Below are 19742 nucleotides of genomic sequence, written 5' to 3' on the forward strand. Positions count from 1 at the left end.
TAACGAAGTAAGGACGCCAAGCAACGTTGAAGTCGATGTTGATCGTGGGTGGAGCCCTGGTGTAACGGTGCCTACCGTTATGGAGGATGTTTGAAATCTCAAAAGAGAACTCAATGATTCAACAAAATCATTAACAACAATGAGGCTTATTATTAAACCAACAACCAAACTGGTAGACAATGTTGGTGTAAGCGATTTGAGCAATGGTGCTGGTGTGGCTGTGTGGGCTGGTGGTGGTGTGCTTTTGCTAACGCAAGCCATTGAAGAGAGCGTAGAAGAAGGGGATAGTCCAAAAAGGGCACGAAGAGCTCGAAACTCAACTGCATGTCTGAGTATGTGTTACCAGGAGCGTATATGATTGAGCTAGAATGAATTAGATATAGTACCAATTTATGTGTATCTAGCGATAATGGAGAAACAAAAGAATATATAAAACTATTAAGGATCCACTTTTGAAACAATATTCTAAATAAACCTTAAGAAAAAAAATATACTTCTATGCATAGCCTTGTAGACACAAAAGAAGGTAAGTAATGAAAATGGCAAGCCCCACTAACACCCTACACACTACTAACATGCTTAACAAATACAACTCGAGAAAAATAGGAACCACTCCCATGTAGCCCACGTATGATGTAGAAACAATCTTGTCCTCTAAAAACATTCTTATCCTCAAAAGCAAAATTAGAATAAGTCAGAACATTGCAGCACTATATTGTTCTGAGTGAGATTAGAGAAGTCTCTGTCACACCTCAATCTAACGGCGAAACATGTTGGGCGTGACATAATTTGTATCATAGTTTAAAGACACTAATATAAATATAAAGTTTCAATATCTAATTTTATTTATTCAACAAAGTACACAAGAGTTTCACAAATCCAAAGTCATCCAAAACTATTACATCAAACTAAAAACAAATAAATTGTTCTTTATTTTAATAAAACCTAAAGTCCAACTAAGTCTTGCATCTCAAATCATCCCTAATAACACCCGTGATATGCGTAAAAATAGATATATATTTTGTCAATAATAATGTTGAGCAGGTAATCACAATTTGAGACATATATAATGATAAAAATGATAATTCCTTGCGATAATGTGCATTACATAAACTAGCATAACATGAAATAAAGTGTCTTTTCAACATGCCACCAGATTCGGGCATGTTTACTCGGACGGCATATGATCATACTATGAGGATGAGATACCAACCAACCATAAAAACTGTAAACACATAATCATGTAAAATTTAGCAACTAATCGAGCAATATCATAATTAAACGAATAGCGGAATTGTGTTTGAGTATATACTTGTATAAGAATTAAATAATAAATTTGTGGCATAAAGCCCCCAAAATGTAAAATAGTTAAAAGGGGAGTGTGATTGCTCACCTTAAAGTGGTAGGCGAGTTAAATAAGATGAAGATGCGAAAATAAGCGAGCTGAGCCGACTCAAGAAAATAAGCCTAAAATCTTGCAGATGATAATATAAAAAAACAATCATTTAGCAACTGGAATCACGTGAAAAATCCATACGGTTCTCAAGTTATGATAAAAACAAGATTTAAAAGGGCTGAGATGAATCAGAATCCAAACAGTGAATTCAGGTTTCGGGTTTTGGTCTGTCACATGTAAAACAGGAAAGCAAAACTAAAACTCTTCTGGAGCGAAAGCTAGTCTTGATCAGAAAGTATAGTAATTGAAAATCCCCAATTTTAGTACTTAAGAGCCCTAAACGGGTCAAAACGAAATTGAACCATTAAACCGTCTCAATCAATTAAATTGATTGAGCTGTTTTTGTTTAAAATGTGAAAACAAACAACTTTTATGTTTACAACTTACCTGTAAAGCATAAGGAAGACGATGATCAACCAAAACAGTTGACTTTTTAAGTCAAACCTTGAAGAACTTGTAAATTATAGCATTGCAACGCAATTGAAAGTGAAGCTAGGATGTAAACGAAAGAGCAAAAGAAAGGGCCGCTTATAAATGTTTGACAAACTTAGAGAACAAGTTGAAATCTTTTTAATTGAAAGATTTCGTTTTTTAACAAAAATAAACAAATTAACAAAATTAGCGATATCTTGTCCCTTACTCCAAGGAATCAAGGGAATATGCTTTGGCATGATGCCAAGACATATTCTAATTATTCTATATGGAAGATACACGAAATTGGGTTACCAAAATAAGCGAAACCGACACAAAATGAACCAAAAATGATTTGCTGATCTGCAGCCGGGTCGCGTATCGCGACCGGCTCAATGAATCCTCGCTGCGTAGCGCGAGGGTTGTCTATATCCAAAAGTTTATTTTATTATTATTATTTTTATATAATCAGCCTCTAGACTTTATTTAATTGAAATTATGGCATGAAATTGAGTCGGTAAAATATCCCAAAAATATAGATAAACACAATTTGATAAAATCAACGTAAACGAAACCGAATGAACATCCAAAAATTTAAATGGGTCGAGTTTTCGAGTTTGAAAAATAGCAAAAGTTACGGCCTCAGCAGAACACCATGGTGGACGACACTCGTGTTTCCAGGTTGCCTCTTATATCGGTGCTTTATTATTAAACTGTGAGTTTTTGTGACATTTATCATTTCTGGTTTGTCTTGTATTCGTTTTTGTATTGTAAACCCGATCCGTTTCGGTTTTCGAATCTTTGATTATTAATAAAATGATGGGTTTTATGTTGTAACCTTGTCTCATTCTTGTCAAGTGGTTATTGTATCTTAACGATTCCTAACTTGCTTATTACACCAAGAAAATCGGTTTTAAACGAGCCAGAATATCAAACCGACCAATGAAAATTTTTTTCGGAAAACCCCCCACGCCACGCCATGTGTGGGGGGGGGAGTGCCATGATGACCGCGTGATGCAGAGTGTCATTTGCAACATATCAGATCGTTTTCGCTCGTTTAAGATCCGTTCTCGTGTTTTAACCATCCAAACCGACTAAGACTCAACCATAATTATTCTAGAACCCTCCAAACATGATAGTATCCCTGAATATAATATTTTTAAATAAAAAATTATTTAAATAAAAGAATCAAAGTGTACCTATTTATCCACCGGGCAAATGTTTTATACAATCCTTCAAACCATAATCCTCCCCCATAAATACCCCACTATCTCAGCTATTTTCTGCTGTCATCCTCTTCTACTTCTCCCAAATTGCTTGAACTTGCATGTTATTTTAGCTAGTTTTTCTTAAGTTTGACTTTAAAAGTCAACGAACCGATTCTTGCATTTCAATCCGTTTCGGGTATATGTTTTTGATATTTATGTTTTCTAAGTTATTTTATATTAATAAACCATTTTTCATCTTTATTTAAGGCTTGTGGACATTTAACACTCATATACGTATTTTAGGCCAGCTTGGGTCGTTTTCGGGAAGTTTACTCGCCTAACTTTCTTATTTGAGTTTAGATCAGGAAATTTTACATTATTTTAGTTCCATGGTTTTGGACATGTGGTAACCATCCTCGGTCTCATACCGAGTCAAGGACCGAACCAAACCCAAACACCCGTTTAAGCACTTTAATCAACTTTTAAGAAACCATGTTGCATCAAACACTTTAGATCTAAGTTTTTCTTTATATTTTAGTTATTATATGTTTGCTATGGAAGTGTAGAACAAATCTTGGCTTAAACCCAAGTTTCGGTAAAAACCGATTAAAACCAAACACTTATTTTAACAGGTTAGTCAATGTTCAAACCACCAAAAGTTCAACCTATCTTTTTAGTTATATTTTACTTTACATGTATCATATCGCTTAAGATTTTGAAAGTGCTGGAACAAATCTTGACTTAAACCAAATTTTAGGTAAAAACCGAGTAAAAGTCGAACTACTCGTATTAACGAGCTAGTCACCGTTCAAATCACCAAAAATCTTTCATAAACCTTTTTAATTTATGTTTCAATTTAAATCATTTATATTTCTAAGATTATGGTATGTCGGAACCAAACTTGGTATTACACTAAAACCGACCCGACTTACACTCGCTTAAACCCAAGTTTAGGACTTTAATTAATAAAATTCTCAAATTTGTTTAAAGTACTGATTTTATTGAAGTAATTTATATATTTAAATAGTTTGGTAAGTTAGATTAGGACTTGGCACTTTATCAAGTCCCGAACCGATTAAACCAAACAACCCATTTAAAGTCGGATCTTGATGCTTACATTTGCGGGATCGTGCATACTAACACTAAACCAACTCCCATATGTAAAACTTAACAAAGGTTGAGTTATACTAAACATCAAAGACTCGGTTTCATATAAAACTCATTTTATTTTATACATACTTTATTAACCACATTTTGTAAAATATAACTTAAAATCTAAAAAAGGCAAGCCTTATTTTACGAACTATTATACCATTTGTATTCCATTTTCAATACTCAATATTGACTCAAGATCTTTCAATCTAGGACAAGCACGTTAAACCGTCTGGCTCGCTTTCTTGAAGGTTTTATACTAAGTTTACTTCATCGACGTCACTTTGTCCAAGTGAGTAATTTCATCCCCGTTTTTCGCTTTTATATTTTGGGGGAAGCTTGCATACTTACTTTAACAAAATGATTTAAGACTTGGATCCTCAACCCGCAAACTCTAGTTTATGTGTTACTTAGAATAATTGCTCGATTGTGTGTCATATGCCTCATATGATTAATTGCTAAATGTTTATTGCTTTTGTTGGTTGGCCTCATCCTTATCCTCAATAAGTATAATCATACGCTCCTCCTTGTAATATAGTAGGTTTTTTTTTTTTTTTTTTGTAATTTGGTAGTTTTTACCTATTAGAAAGGAGCCTAATTTATTTATGATTTTTATACCACAATTGTCGTTATTATTTGCAGTTTCACATAAGATTTGTGTATTTTGTCTCGTATTATATATACAAAAATTATGGAACTGCTCGCCAACATTCGTGTTAAGAAAATATCTTTTATGCAATGTTACAGGTTTAATTATTGGTTGATTGAAGATTTGAAGACGTTATTTTTATTTTGGACTGGTAAGTTACTAGTAAAATGAACTGTTTTTTTTTTGTACTTTGTTTTATTTATAATGAATAAGTTCTGTTGTGTTTTTGATGTTAAATGAAATGAATTAGTTGTTTAAATACTATCACTTTAATAGTGTCGTGTGCATTGAAACAATCACGTAGCGCCAGGGCATGTTCTACCACTTTTGGTCGGGGTTTGACAGATTGATTGGTGCATTGGAATGTTGCCGGGTGACTGATTTGTGTGGAAGAATTGGAGAGTAAGGATGACTTTAACACTGAAAGAAAGTGAGGAATCATGGAGGAAACTATTGACATCTGGGCAATGGTTGATGTAACACTTATATTGATTTTCAAGTGTACATACGAGTGTAATATAGTGTAATATGGTAAGGGCAAGAATCGGATATCAATCCATGGACACAACGACTCTCGGTACTACACCTTTGTAATTGATTGATTTAAAGTTGTAGTTTTAAAACTCAATTCTCATGCAAAGAGCAAAGCACCAACAATACAATAAAATATTCCAAACACTTAATTAAATAAGGCACTGTAACAATCCACTTACATATAAAAAATTTAAGGTGGAGAAAATGGTAATTTGGAAAATATAAGATGACGCTATTATATCACGGTGAGACACCATTAAACTTTAATTCAGTTAATCGCCGGCGTCCTTCCATCTGCCTGTAACCCCCAATCCTACAATTAAACCCTTTCTTCAATTGCACTCTATCTCCATCATCTTTCATCTGCCTGTAACCCCCAATTCTACTATTAAACCCTACCTTCAATTGCACTAACCCCTAACTCCAAATCCGTTGCCTATCCTCTCATAAAACCACCACAGTCAATTACAATTACCATGATTTATCCTACAAACTCTCATCCACTCATGCTTCATCTGACCTCCACAATTGCAAGAGACAATCTATCAAACCCACCGCGTACCAGGTAACATTTGGGTCTCCTATTGTTATTACTTCATCTGCAATTGCTTGTCGTTCATCTCCTATTGTTCAACCGCCTACATATTCATATGGTTTCTACCTCTGAAGAAACACTAATCGACCCCGGGCAGATTATGGACAATCTGGGGGTTAAGTAGATTTTTCCCACGAGGGGTTAGATCCGGCGAAGATGGTTCTTCTGATAACCTGCAAAACAGACACCGTGAGCTCGTCACTGAGAAGGGGGGGCACCTCCTTGTGACCACCCTCCGGTGTGAGAATCAGACTAGATTGCTCTTGAATATAAGTGTATATTAAGAGAATGACTAGAGCAGATATCAGGTAATATATCAAGATATGAGATATGAGATAAGATGATACCATTCCAAGGTGTTGGAGTATTTATAGCCAAAGGTAGGTTTCCAAGAAGGTACAGCCGGCTGAATAGTATTCCTGTTCTGCCAACTGTGGGCTACGCACGTGCCATGCTGGTGGTTGGTGGGTAAGCAGCGGCTGATAGTGACCAGGCCGGCTGTGTACTATTCCTTTTCCACCAACTGCAGGCTATGCACGTACTCCGACAGGTTGTGAGTAGGCAGCGGCTAATAGTGACATTAGGTACAAGAGCGTGCTGCTCGTTGTACTGTTGTCAGTGAGCTGTCGCAGCTTTGGTCAGATCTTTTGTCCATACCTCGTCAGGTACAGTACAAAAGATCCTCCAGTATCGTACGGACTGGCTCATTTGGGCGGGAGTTTTCCCGGCTTGCTCACTCCTTCTTCAGGTGACATTACTGAATTATTTAAGAGTTAAGTGCCTTGTGCGTGTAGCCTTGCTGCGCGGGTAGCCTTCCCTGATGGCTAGTATCCGTTGCTGCGGGAACAGGCGGAGTACGTCGACCATTGGGAGGCTTTTCCTGCGGGAACAGTTTGCGTACTGCGCGTAAGGACGTCACGTCTCTGAGCATGGTGGGTCCTGCGGATCCAGTTGGTTTCTGCGCAGACGTCTCTCTTCAAGGTGAGTTGTGAGTTTAGCCTTTGCGCAGACGTCCCTCTTGAAGGTGAGTCTTGCGGGTTCAACTGCGCAGACGTCCCTCTTTGAGGTGAGTCTTGCGGGTCCAACTGGGCTCTGCTGGGACCTACCTCTTCAAGTCCCCCCAGTCCAATGTTCTTCTCATGAATTGTTAATGAGGTGAACTTTTGGACTTAAGCAAAGGGTTTTGAAAAGGGTTTAGTTTTAAGGTTTTCCATGGGGATTCTTCCCGCGGAAGTCCTAATGTCACGTGCAGAAATTCCCGACTTTCCTGCTTGATCTTTGGGTATGATGCGGGTAGGTCTGTAACCTCCTCGCAAGTCAGGAGCGTTGAGTCCCACTTGTGTAGATTCTCCATGAGGTTTTGGTAGTTTTGAACATAGTGATCAATTATGTTAAAACAACCAATTCCATCTTGGAGCTTCAAACAATCTAGTTCTCGACGTTCCCGCTATGCGGGGATGTTATTCCCGTTTCCGCAAGCATGGCCCAGAAGATCCTTCTTGGTTTCAATTCCCTGCGGAGTGCTAGGTATGTGAAGGGTTTTGCCTTGACACTGTACCCGCGCTCGTCTTATAGTTACTTTACTTCCAAGGTATTCCTGGCTTCAATTCCCTGCGGGTGCTAAGTATGTGAAGGGTTTTGCCTTGACACTGTACCCGCACCCGTCTTATAGTTACTTGGTTGCCGAGGTATTCTTGGCTTCAATTCCCTGCAGGTGCTAAGTATGTGAAGGGTTTTGCCTTAACACTGTACTCGCACCTGTCTTATAGTTACTTGGTTGCCAAGGTAAGGGGTATAGTCCCGCTTACTTTTGAATCTTTGTGACTTGCGTTATAAACGTTACATGACTTGCGCATGTATATTTTAGTTTATTTTAGCAATTTTCCCAGTGTTTTGAATAAGTTAACCGTTCGACGCGCGGCTGTCAATAGGTTATTGTTCAGTTTCCTCTATCATGATTGTGCGGGTAGGACCGTCACTTTCATTTAGTGGGATGACCAATCTTCACCTATAACTGACCTGCGTGAAGGTTTGCCGTTTTTTGTGTTTATGCGGGTTTTGCCGCCGTCCACACGCAACGACTTCTTTCCATATTTATGCGGTGAATACCGGCATACCGTCCGAAAAGTTTATAAGTGTAAATGTAAAGCGATCAACACAATGTGAAAGGAGAATCATTTCCATTAGAAGTGGCTCCAGGCCGTTTCTTTATAAATTTGGAATTGATCTACATGTAACACTTGCGTAATTGAGCTCCATTCCATGTTCTTGGGATGGGGGTGCCATCGAGCCTTTCGAGCCGGTATGCGCCCCTTCCCAAAAACTTCTTTGATAATGTATGGCCCTTCCCAGACAGGGGCCAGCTTTCCTGGGCGTTCTTGGTTTTAAGCCTCGTTGTTACGCAGTATGTAGTCTCCGACATTGAAGTTGCAGAGTTTTACCCGCGTGTTGTAGTACTTTTGCATCTGTCGCTTGTAGTTCTCTTCACGCGCTGCGGCTAAGTCTCTGCGTTCCTCGGTTAGCATAAGGTCTAACCGTCTTTCCGCATCATTGTCCTCTGGTTGAATCAAGACCCTTGGTGAGGGTAGACCAATTTCGACCGGGACCATGGCTTCAGTGCCATAAGTGAGGCTGAACGGGGTTTCTCCCGTACTTGCCTTTTTCATTGTTCTGTGTGCCCAAAGGACGTGTGGAACTTCGTCCACCCAGCTGGATCTGTGTTCCAATAGTCTTTTCTTTATGCCGTCGACGATGCTCCTATTTGCTCTTTCCACCTCACCATTACCCTGCGGGTGCGCCACTGAGGTAAAGGTGTGGGTGATTTGAAGTTCTTTCAGCCACTGTTGTAGCTTCTTGTCAGCAAAGTTGGTGCCGTTATCGCTCACCAAATTCTGTGGAAGCCCGAAACGACAAATAATAAATTCCCAAATGAATTTTTTGATATGTTTTGCGGTCGTTTGGGCTAAGGGTTTTGCTTCTATCCACTTGGTGAAGTAGTCGATGGCGACCACTAGAAACTGGACGTTCCCTGCTGCTGTGGGAAATGGGCCTGTCACGTCGATGGCCCACTTCTGAAATGGCCATGAAGAGGTAACTGGAACAAGTTCGTTCTTCGGGTGATGCGTGTTAGGTGCGTAGAGTTGGCAAGACCTACACTTTCTGATGTATGCCAGTGCATCCGTATGCATCCCTGGCCAAAAGTATCCCGCGTTGTTTAGCTTAGCTACAACTGCGCGTGGACCTGCGTGTATCCCACAGATGCCTTCGTGCACTTCCCTTAGTAGGTAGTCGGCATCTTGGTCGTCAACGCATCTGAGGAGTGGGCCAAGAAAATCACGTCTGTAAAGGATGTCATCGATGAGTTGATAGTTCAGTGCTTTACAGCGTAGTTTTCTTGCTTGTGTTTTCGACTCTGGTAGTATACCCGCCGCAAGGTAATTTATTATTGGTGTCATCCACGTTTCCGTGCCGGTTTGGATGACACAGACTTCCTTGTGTGGGACTGATGGTGCTCCAAGGAGTTCAATGCGGATGTCCTTTCCCAAGTGGGTGAAAGCCAATGACGCAAGCTTGCTTAACGCATCCGCAGATTTGTTTTCGCTACGCTTGACGTGTATGACTTTACAATCATTAAAATCGCGCATGTGGGTTTTTGCTTGAGCGAGGTACAGGGCCATTGTGTCGTTCACGGCCGTGTACGTCCCGTTTATCTGATTGGCTACTAACATGGAATCCACATGGGCTTCCAAGTTCTTTACTCCCATCTTACGCGCAATCCTCAACCCGGCCAAGAATGCTTCATACTCAGCTTCGTTATTCGTACTTGGAAAATCTAGTCGAATAGCGTAAGTGTATTCTTGGCCTGCTAGGTTGGTTAGTTTTAACCCTGCGCCTGAGCCCTCGTTGCTGGCTGCTCCATCAGTGTAAAGTCGCCAGACATCATCGATGTCCTGTGCTAGAGAGGGTTGAGCCTCGTCCTGGCACTCTTTCTCCCGCGAGGCGGGGATTTCGGCAATAAAGTCGGCCAAGACCTGGCCTTTTATGGCTGGCCTTGGCTTGTACTTTATCGCGTATTCTCCCAATTCTATTGCCCATTTGGCTAGGCGTCCCAACAGTTCGGGTTTGCCTAAAACGTTTGCAAGTTTGAAGTTGGTGAGAATAGTGATTGGGTGACCTTGGAAATATCGTCTTAGCCTGCGTGAAGCCTGTACAAGTGCTAAGACTAATTTTTCCAGGGTAGAGTACCGAGTTTCGACGTCTGTTAGGAGACGGCTAACATAGTAGATTGGCATATGGATGCCTTTTCACTCGACTAGCAGGACGGCCCCGGTCGCTCTATCTGTGGCGGAGAGGTATAGGATTAATTCCTCTCCCGCTTCTGGTGCTGTGAGCGTTGGGAGTTCGATCAAGCGTGACCGAATTTCCTGAAAAGCTGCTTCCGCTTCTGGTGTCCAGCGGAAGTGCGTTTTCTTTAAACAGTTTCTCAGCGTCGACACAAATGGGAACGACCTATCCGCATGATTTGCCAAGAAGCGGTTAAGTGCAACTAGGCGTCCGTTCAGTGTCTGAGCTTGCTTGATGGTAGTAGGTGATTCCATTTTGATAATGGCTTCGAACTTTTCAGGGTTCGCTCTGAAGCCATCTTTTGTAACAATGACTCCTAAGAACTTCCCTTCTTCCATCCCAAAGGAACACTTGCTTGGGTTGAGCTTCATATTTATCCTTCTGAGTGTGTTGAATGTTTCTTCGATGTCTTTCAACATCGCTTCTGGGTCAAGGCTTTTGATGACCAGGTCATCCATGTAGACTTCCAAGTTCCTCCCAATTTGGGCATGAAACTCTTTGTCCATCAGGCGTTGGTATGTGGACCTGGCATTCTTAAGTCCGAATGGCATCATTTGATAACAGAATGTGCCATCGGGCGTCCGAAATGCGGTTTTGTCCTGATCGTCAACGGCCATGTAGATTTGATGGTACCCTTTATACGCATCAAGGAAGCATTTAAGGCGAAACGGTGCTAACGAATCTACCTTAAGATCAATTTCGGGTAACGGGTAACAATCTTTGGGGCATGCTTTGTTCAAGTCTTTGAAATCTATGCACATGCACCATTGCTTGTTAGACTTCGGTACCATAACGGGATTTGCAACCCAAGTTTGATATCTGCTAACGCGTACGATGCCCGCGTCAAGGAGTTCCTTGACTTGGGTTCTACATGCGTTAGCTTGTTCCGCCCCCATTACTCTACGCTTTTGTATGACCGGCGTAAAAGCCGGGTCACACTTGAGCTTATGCTCTGCCTTACTTCGAGGTACACCAGTCATGTCAGCTGGTTTCCATGCGAAGATGTCAGCGTTTTTCTGTAGTAAGCGTTTGAGTAAGGTGCGCGTAGGATCAGTGATTGTTGGGCCAATGGTAACCGCCTGGTCGGGGTATTTGCCATTGAAAGCCCATTCTTCTGGTTCGGTGATGGTGGGTTTAGCCATCTTTGGTTTGGGTGTTGATGAGACAGATGCGATGCATACCTGAGGAATACCGGTGACCATCGCCACGCCCTCAGCTGTTGGCCATCCCATCATGCCGTGGACTGAAGATACCACGGCATTGAATCTTGCCATCCCGTCTCTCCCGAAGAGAATGTCGTATGTGTGGTGTGGCTTCCTCATTACGACAAAGTCCACATCCTCTGTGCGGGAGTGTTTTCCGTCTGTGAGCGTGACGGGGAAAGATAGGATACCCAGAGGGGTGTTTGTGCTGCCGTCGAACCCTTCCATCGAGGCGTAGACCGTTTCCAGGTGTTCATTGTCTTCGTCATCTAGCTTGTCGAAGAACTGCCTGTACATAACCGTTGACGAGGCGCCGTTGTCAACAAGAGTGCGGGAAGTGATGTAGTGCCCCAGCTGGCTTTTGATGACGATAGGGCCTTCTTTGCTGGGTCCTCCTGGCACTCGCGGGAAGCGCACCTCAGCTTCCTTCCATGCGCATGGTTCTGTCGTCCGTCTTTTTCTTCCTCTGATGTTACTATGAACCATGTGGATGCTGATGTCAACGGGCTTTCGTCCGTTGCTTTTGTATCGGTTGTCATTCTTCCCCCCATTCTTGATTGATGCCACCAGGTGTGTAAGTTTGCCCTCCTTGACGAATGTTTCAATAATATTCCTCAAGGATGTACACTCCTCAGTGGTGTGACCCTTTGTTCCGTGGAAGTCACAGGATTTGCTCTGGTCCACGTTAGGTCGCTGCCGGACTGTTGGAGCTTTTGGCCATGGGAGTTTTTCGGTGGCAAATATCTCCGTGACGCTTTTGGTGAGTGGCGTCCACCTGGGGTGTCGGCTTGATGGGTGCGTGTTATCCCTTCCGCCTACTAGGGAGCGAGAGCTGGATGAGGTGTCAAAGTTTACCCTTGACTGCCACATGCCTAGCTTCCTCTTTTTGTTTTGCCAGGCGGTCCGGACGTTGTTTTCTCTAGTCCTCTGCGTGTAGAGATTTGTAGTCTGGGACAGATCCCCACCCAGTTGCTTCTCTGTTTCAGCAAAGCGCTTGGCCGCCGTCATGATGACATCCCATGTGGATGGCATGCCGTCCTTACCCGTCAACGTGCGGATAAGCTCTGGGTATTCGGCGCCCTGGATGAAAGCGGCGCGAACAAGGTCTTCGCTTATAACGCCCAAACTCAACTTTTTCGAGTTAAAGCGAATGATGAAGTCTAGTAAGGATTCATCCTCCTCTCTAACGCAGTTGAGGATCGTCCACTGCTCTTCAGTATATTTCCTCTGATGACTGAAGTGTTGGCTGAACTTGTGTTGGAAGTCCGCCCAATCGTAGATGTGGTGGACCGGTAGACGGTCAAACCACGCTCTAGCCGCTCCGACCAGCGTCATCTGGAACATATAACACCACGTGGGTTCCGTCCAGTTGCTGACGGTTGCCCCCACTATGAATCTGTTCAGGTGATCATCTGGGTCAGATATACCATCATAAGTGCCGATGTTGGGCATCTGCTTGGCACTTTTCGGGGCGATTGCTTCCGCAATGTCCCTTGCAAACTTGGATGTTCCCGCATTTGCAGCAGTGGGTCTGAAGGTTTTGGAGAAGTCACGTGGGTTTCCCCCCGCGTTCCGTTTGAAGGTTTCTCCAAAATTCCTTCTCGGTTGGAAGTCCGTTTCGTTACGCTTCCCTTTCGCCCTATGGCGAGGGTTTGCGTCACTGTCGGATTCCTCCCGATCATCGTCCGAGGACTCGCACTCATTGCTCATGTTGAGCTGTTGTCGAGTGCTTCCGAACTCGTCAGCCTGTTGGAGTGAACGTAAGCGTTCGTCCAACTCAGCTTGGAATTCCTTCTGACGTGCTTCCGCCCACGCTTTAACTTGATCAAGTGTTTGGTGGGGGAGCCTCGTCCGTTGTCTTTCCGCCTGGGCATTAATGAATCCCAGGGGATGATTGTTTACTGCACTTGCCCCGGCTTGGGTAACCGGGGTAGTGTTCGTAAAATTTACTGCACTTGCCCCGGCTTGGGTAACCGGGGTAGTGTTCGTAAAATTTGTGTACTCGCCGGTATTCCCCCCAGTCACTGGGGTTGTGGTTACCGGGGCTTCTTGGTCACTCGTTGATCTTGGCAACGGAGTAACCTTAACCATCTTTCCAGAAGTTTTGAAAAAACTGAAAAAGAATAAGTTCTAGCTTTTATGCACGGATGGCGCCAATGAAGAAACACTAATCGACCCCGGGCAGATTATGGACAATCTGGGGGTTAAGTAGATGTTTCCCACGAGGGGTTAGATCCGGCGAAGATGGTTCTTCTGATAACCTGCAAAACAGACACCGTGAGCTCGTCACTGAGAAGGGGGGGTACCTCCTTGTGACCACCCTCCGGTGTGAGAATCAGACTAGATTGCTCTTGAATATAAGTGTATATTAAGAGAATGACTAGAGCAGATATCAGGTAATATATCAAGATATGAGATATGAGATAAGATGATACCATTCCAAGGTGTTGGAGTATTTATAGCCGAAGGTAGGTTTCCAAAAAGGTGCAGCCGGCTGAATAGTATTCCTGTTCTGCCAACTGTGGGCTACGCACGTGCCATGCTGGTGGTTGGTGGGTAGGCAGCGGCTGATAGTGACCAGGCCGGATGTGTACTATTCCTTTTCCACCAACTGCAGGCTATGCACGTGCTCCGACAGGTTGTGAGTAGGCAGCGGCTAATAGTGACATTAGGTACAAGAGCGTGCTGCTCGTTGTACTGTTGTCAGTGAGCTGTCGCAGCTTTGGTCAGATCTTTTGTCCATACCTCGTCAGGTACAGTACAAAAGATCCTCCAGTATCGTACGGACTGGCTCATTTGGGCGGGAGTTTTCCCGGCTTGCTCACTCCTTCTTCAGGTGACATTACTGAATTATTTAAGAGTTAAGTGCCTTGTGCGTGTAGCCTTGCTGCGCGGGTAGCCTTCCCTGATGGCTAGTATCCGTTGCTGCGGGAACAGGCGGAGTACGTCGACCATTGGGAGGCTTTTCCTGCGGGAACAGCTTGCGTACTGCGCGTAAGGACGTCACGTCTCTGAGCATGGTGGGTCCTGCGGATCCAGTTGGTTTCTGCGCAGACGTCTCTCTTCAAGGTGAGTTGTGAGTTTAGCCTTTGCGCAGACGTCCCTCTTGAAGGTGAGTCTTGCGGGTTCAACTGCGCAGATGTCCCTCTTTAAGGTGAGTCTTGCAGGTCCAACTGGGCTCTGCTGGGACCTACCTCTTCAACCTCTTTGGGTGTTCTATTGTTTTCCCATTATCTGCACTTTAGTTACGACCAAAAAATCTGGAATATCTTGGGCTCTAGATTTACTATTGTTACTATTGGGTTCAACCAACAGCTTATATTTTTAGGGGATTTATGGGAAAAGATAAGTACCTGCATTTTGAATTTTTAGGGGGGTTGGGTTTACTATTGTTTATATAAGACCTGCTGATTTCGTTATCTTGATGTAATTTTTGGGAAAACAAACTACCTGGATTTTGAATTCTTTGGTATTTGACACCGCCCTAAATCTTTGGCATGAGTAAACACAGCAGCCCTACAAATTGAATGGTTAAAATAAAACAAATCATAATATGAAAAGCAGAAAAAAAAAACAACTGGAACTATTGATTAGCGCCAAATCTTTGGCACGAGTAAATGCAGCAGCCCTGCAACTTCAACGGTTAAAATAACACTAATCATAATATGAAAAACAGAAACAAAAACAAAAAAAACCCAACTGAAACTATTGATTAATCAACCCATCATATTAAACATTGTTCTCCAAGAAATGCAAAAAAAAAAAAAATTGTAAAAAAACCACCCTACACTGTAATTAGCAAAATGTAATTTTTTGACTGTTTTGAACTTCATTCTGGATTTCCATTCATTTTATAAAAATCCAAAACTCAACAATTTTAAATCTTGAATGATAAATCTACTGTTTATAAAACAAACACATATTTTCATCAACCACACAACTTGCACCCAAACATTGTCAACTGATACAACAGTAGCATCTTCTTCATAACATCCAAAAAAATAAAATTATAGATTCCGATCCTCTTGTTCTGTCTTCTGCAAGATTTATCAACTACTCGACCTGAAGTTAAATAATAAACTTAGACGGAACATACAATCATAATCCTAAAGCCCAAAAAACTGGAAAAAAAAACCAGACACGACTGACACAAAACAATACAGACCCCAAACGGAAACCAGCCCTATTCGGAAACCAACGCATTAATGCTAATGATCTCATATTGCTTACGAGTAGTAGATCCTGTTTGTATCTTGAACATCAGTGTGTATCTAAAAACGTAACAGCCTATTGACAACCAACTTCCCTTGTCACACCCCCCTCCCCCAAACAAATTAACTGAGCCCTGTTAAATAAATTATCACCTTCAGGCTTGTTAAACTGCATGTTTATAACTACTGATAGCAACGTGTCTATTTCAATTTTTCAATTTATATTGCAGGATAACGCCTACAACACATATGTCAAGTACTAGGCGTGTGCACCCCCTCGCTTCGTTAAATCCATATCAAGGAAACTGGACCATTAAAGTTCGTGTCAGGTCCAAAGGGCCAATGTGCTACTACAAGAATGCACGAGGCGAAGGGTGTCTTTTCAATGTTGAGCTAACTGACGAAGACGTAACCTCTCATCCACTTAACAAGCATGTTAATTATTATTTTACATGTCATTATTAACAACACAACAACATGAACATCTATATTACAGGGAAAACAAATTCAAGCAACCATGTTTAATGACGGTGCAAGGATGTTTCTTGACGTGTTTGAGCTGGGAAAGGTGTACTACATATCCAACGGCTCACTTAAACTGGCTAAAAAGGAATTCAAGACCGTACCGAACGACTATGAGATGACTTTGAATGAATATTCTAGAGTAGAGGAGGCAGTAGGCGAACCAGCTATCATTCCTGAAACCACCTTCAACTTTGTGCCAATCGATCAATTACGACAATATGTACAACATAAGGAAGTTATTGGTATGAATTTTTTTGTTACACACTTACACCCTACGGTTGATAAGTTTCACTATTAACTTCTGCTTCTTTTACTTTAATTAACTGCAGATGTTATTGGTGTCATCCTACATGGTCACCTACAAAGACCATCAAAAGGAGGCTGGACAACGACATGGTCCTGAAACGCGACATAACTATCGCGGATGACACGTACGCTCACTATATTTTCCACGATTAACAGTGAAACATTTCCTTTTCTAAATATTTGACCTCCAATTATGCATATCCCAGTAACAAATCGGTAGTGGTATCTTTCCCCTTGCGAATGATGTCGGTGACAAACTATCCGCCATGGCTGCTGACTCACCAATTGTGGCGATCAAATCATTGAGTATTGGATTTCCGAGGTAACCCAAAAAACGCTGATTATAACTATACTTTATATAAATATATAAACACACACACACACATATATATATAGATGTATGCATATGCATATAGATGTCTACATATACAAACACATCTGTATATATAGATGTATCTGTATATGTATGCATCTATATGTACATACACATACACACCCATATATTTTTATTACATTTTTGGTTATTTGGTCCTGCATATTCTTTAGGGGTATCATTGTCAACAATCACAAAGACCATAATACAAATAAACCCTACAACCCCTACTTCAGAGAAAGTAAAATCATGGTACGCTTCAGCGGACAAAGGCAACAAAATTGAATCTGTAGGCTACACTTCCAGCCCTCCAATTACAAATGACAACCAATCTATGTACTCTGACCGCGTGACACTAGACCATATAGCAAGCAACCCATTCATGGGTGACGAAAAGGTATTCATTTTTATTTTTACGTAAGGGAAACGTAATTCGGTATGCTTTTAGTTATGCATTCATTAAACAGAAAAAAATGAACCACAATAAACGCAAAGAAACTAAAAACAAGGATTTCTATTTACATTTTAGTACACACCATGGTTCAGTTCTTGTTTGTATCTACTTAAAAGAAAACCAAATAACCCAACCCAAAATAAACCCCACCTTGTTGTTTTAGGATTCTGTCAAAAACACATTTTTAGATCAGATTCAGATTTGGATCTGACTAAAACAGAATAGTCCCGTCCCAAATACAAATACTCTCCAAAAAACTTAATCACACAAACCACTCCACAATGAAACCAACGGTTTGGATTTATGTTTCACTAAAAACCTTGGTTTCGTTTCATTCTCATCTAAGTACAACTGAAACAATTGCATCTGATTAAACCAAAAAAAAAAAAAAACTCAACCCAAATTTTTATTTTCTCACTTTTTAAAAGGTTAAGTTATAAGATTTATGTAACTCGAACCGCACCGAAACCAAAACCAAATATTCCCATTTTAAGTTTTACTAAAAACCTTGGTTCAATTTCGGTTTGAATTGCATCTGATTAAAATAGAACCCCCCCCCCCTGAATACATATATTTAAAAACAAATCAACCGCGCCAACCTGAAACCAACGGTTTCGACTTACGTTTTCGTACAAACGTTGGTTTATTTTATGTTTCCATGTAACTAAAGTTGAACCAAACCAACCAAACCTAGACAAAAACCGACAATTTCATTTAACCCCTATGCAAAAACCAAATTTTCTTTCGGCTTCAATTTTGGGTCTGAATAAAACGGAAAAAGCTCGAGACTAATATGAAAATCCTCATTTTTTTAAGCGTTATATCATAAGAATAATGTCAGGATACTTAAACCTACATAAAAATTTCATCTAACGTGTTATATTAACAATCACATTATTGTAGCAGCCTGTGTATCATATGACATGTGTGTTTTTCTTAAGCCCAGTCAAAACATTTATTATCTTGAATGCAAAAGTTGCAACAAGAAAGTGGTTGATGAAAATGGTACCGGCTACTCCTGTCAATCATGCCAAAAAAACCCGACTGCGTGCAACTTGAGGTGTGCGGTGCTTCATTAATTAAACGTTGCTCATTATAATTATCATATTTTAATTTAAATTTTCATAAATGTAGATACATTATGACCTCAAAGATTACAGACGCAACTGGTGGAGCTTGGATTTCCGTTTTCGGTGAAGATGCCAAGAAAAAAATAGGATGCTCCGCTGATGACCTTGATAATATGAAGACACAGGTAGGCCTTAACGTACCTGTGTTTATATGTACCGATAGCATCTGGTTTTAACGGTTTGCCAACTTTACAATGTTTAAAGGGTGATGGAAGTTCTTATCAACCACAACTTAGGAAGGCAACATGGACTCCACACCTTCTTCGTTTGATGGTTGCACCACGAGAATACAATAATGAGAAAAAACAAAGAATTAACGCCAAGGCTGTTACTCCCCTTGATTACGCGGCGGAATCAAGGTTTTTACTGAACGAAATTTCTAAACTTGGATGTTGAATAACCGTTATGGGTATCATGTTTTTAATTACATTGATCTTAATCCTCAAGTACAATTGGTTTAGTATGGATAATTGTTTTAACACTAATATGCATATCCATCATATTTAGTTGCGTTTTAGACTACAGTCTCTAACATGTTCTTTAAACAAATGTTTATATCAACATACAACATCGTCCATACGGCTTCTCCAATTATATCATTCTTCCCTAATATAGTTGTCTAAAATGACAACACTTGGTATTGTAAACTAAACGGAAAGCTAATATTAACGTCCACAATGTCGGTAAAAAAACACCCTACGAACTAGATCATAATTGTGACCGCGCCGCAACGCGCGGGCACTCTTACTAGTCTCTAATAATGATGTTAATTAAAGGTTAAATGGGGTAAGTTTACCGATTAATGAACTATAATAGTCAATAACTAAAGAATACCTATTTCAAATGACATTTTGGAAAACTAGCATAAACCATCACATCCGACTTCATGGGTCTAGCTGTGTGATCCATATTGATACATGTTTTGTAAACATTTTAGAGTATAGGTTGCAAAGCGAAAATCTTTTTATAAAAATAATATTATATTCAAAATGTTAGGAATTAAACACCCGATAGTGTTACAAAAGAGTTTAGCTTGATAAAACATTACTTTACATCTTTTACATTATCAAAATTATCTGAGCCATCAAATCGTCTAATGGCTAAAACCACCATCCTCTAACCTCTATTCCACATAACCTGTAAACAGTTTATAAAATACGTCAGCAACACATGCTGGTGAACACACTGACTC

The 19742-nt window shown here is 41.0% G+C and overlaps 1 pseudogene; it reads left to right on the plus strand.

The window, feature by feature from the left end:
- The first annotated feature begins 139 nt into the window (after positions 1–139).
- On the plus strand, positions 140–18946 carry LOC143610299 (replication protein A 70 kDa DNA-binding subunit B-like; annotated as a pseudogene).
- Positions 18947–19742: the final 796 nt, after the last annotated feature.

The sequence above is a fragment of the Bidens hawaiensis genome, unplaced genomic scaffold (assembly GCF_021521415.1).
Source record: "Bidens hawaiensis isolate Kalapana, Puna unplaced genomic scaffold, B.hawaiensis_p1.1 tig00002186_1, whole genome shotgun sequence".
Lineage (NCBI taxonomy): Eukaryota > Viridiplantae > Streptophyta > Magnoliopsida > Asterales > Asteraceae > Bidens > Bidens hawaiensis.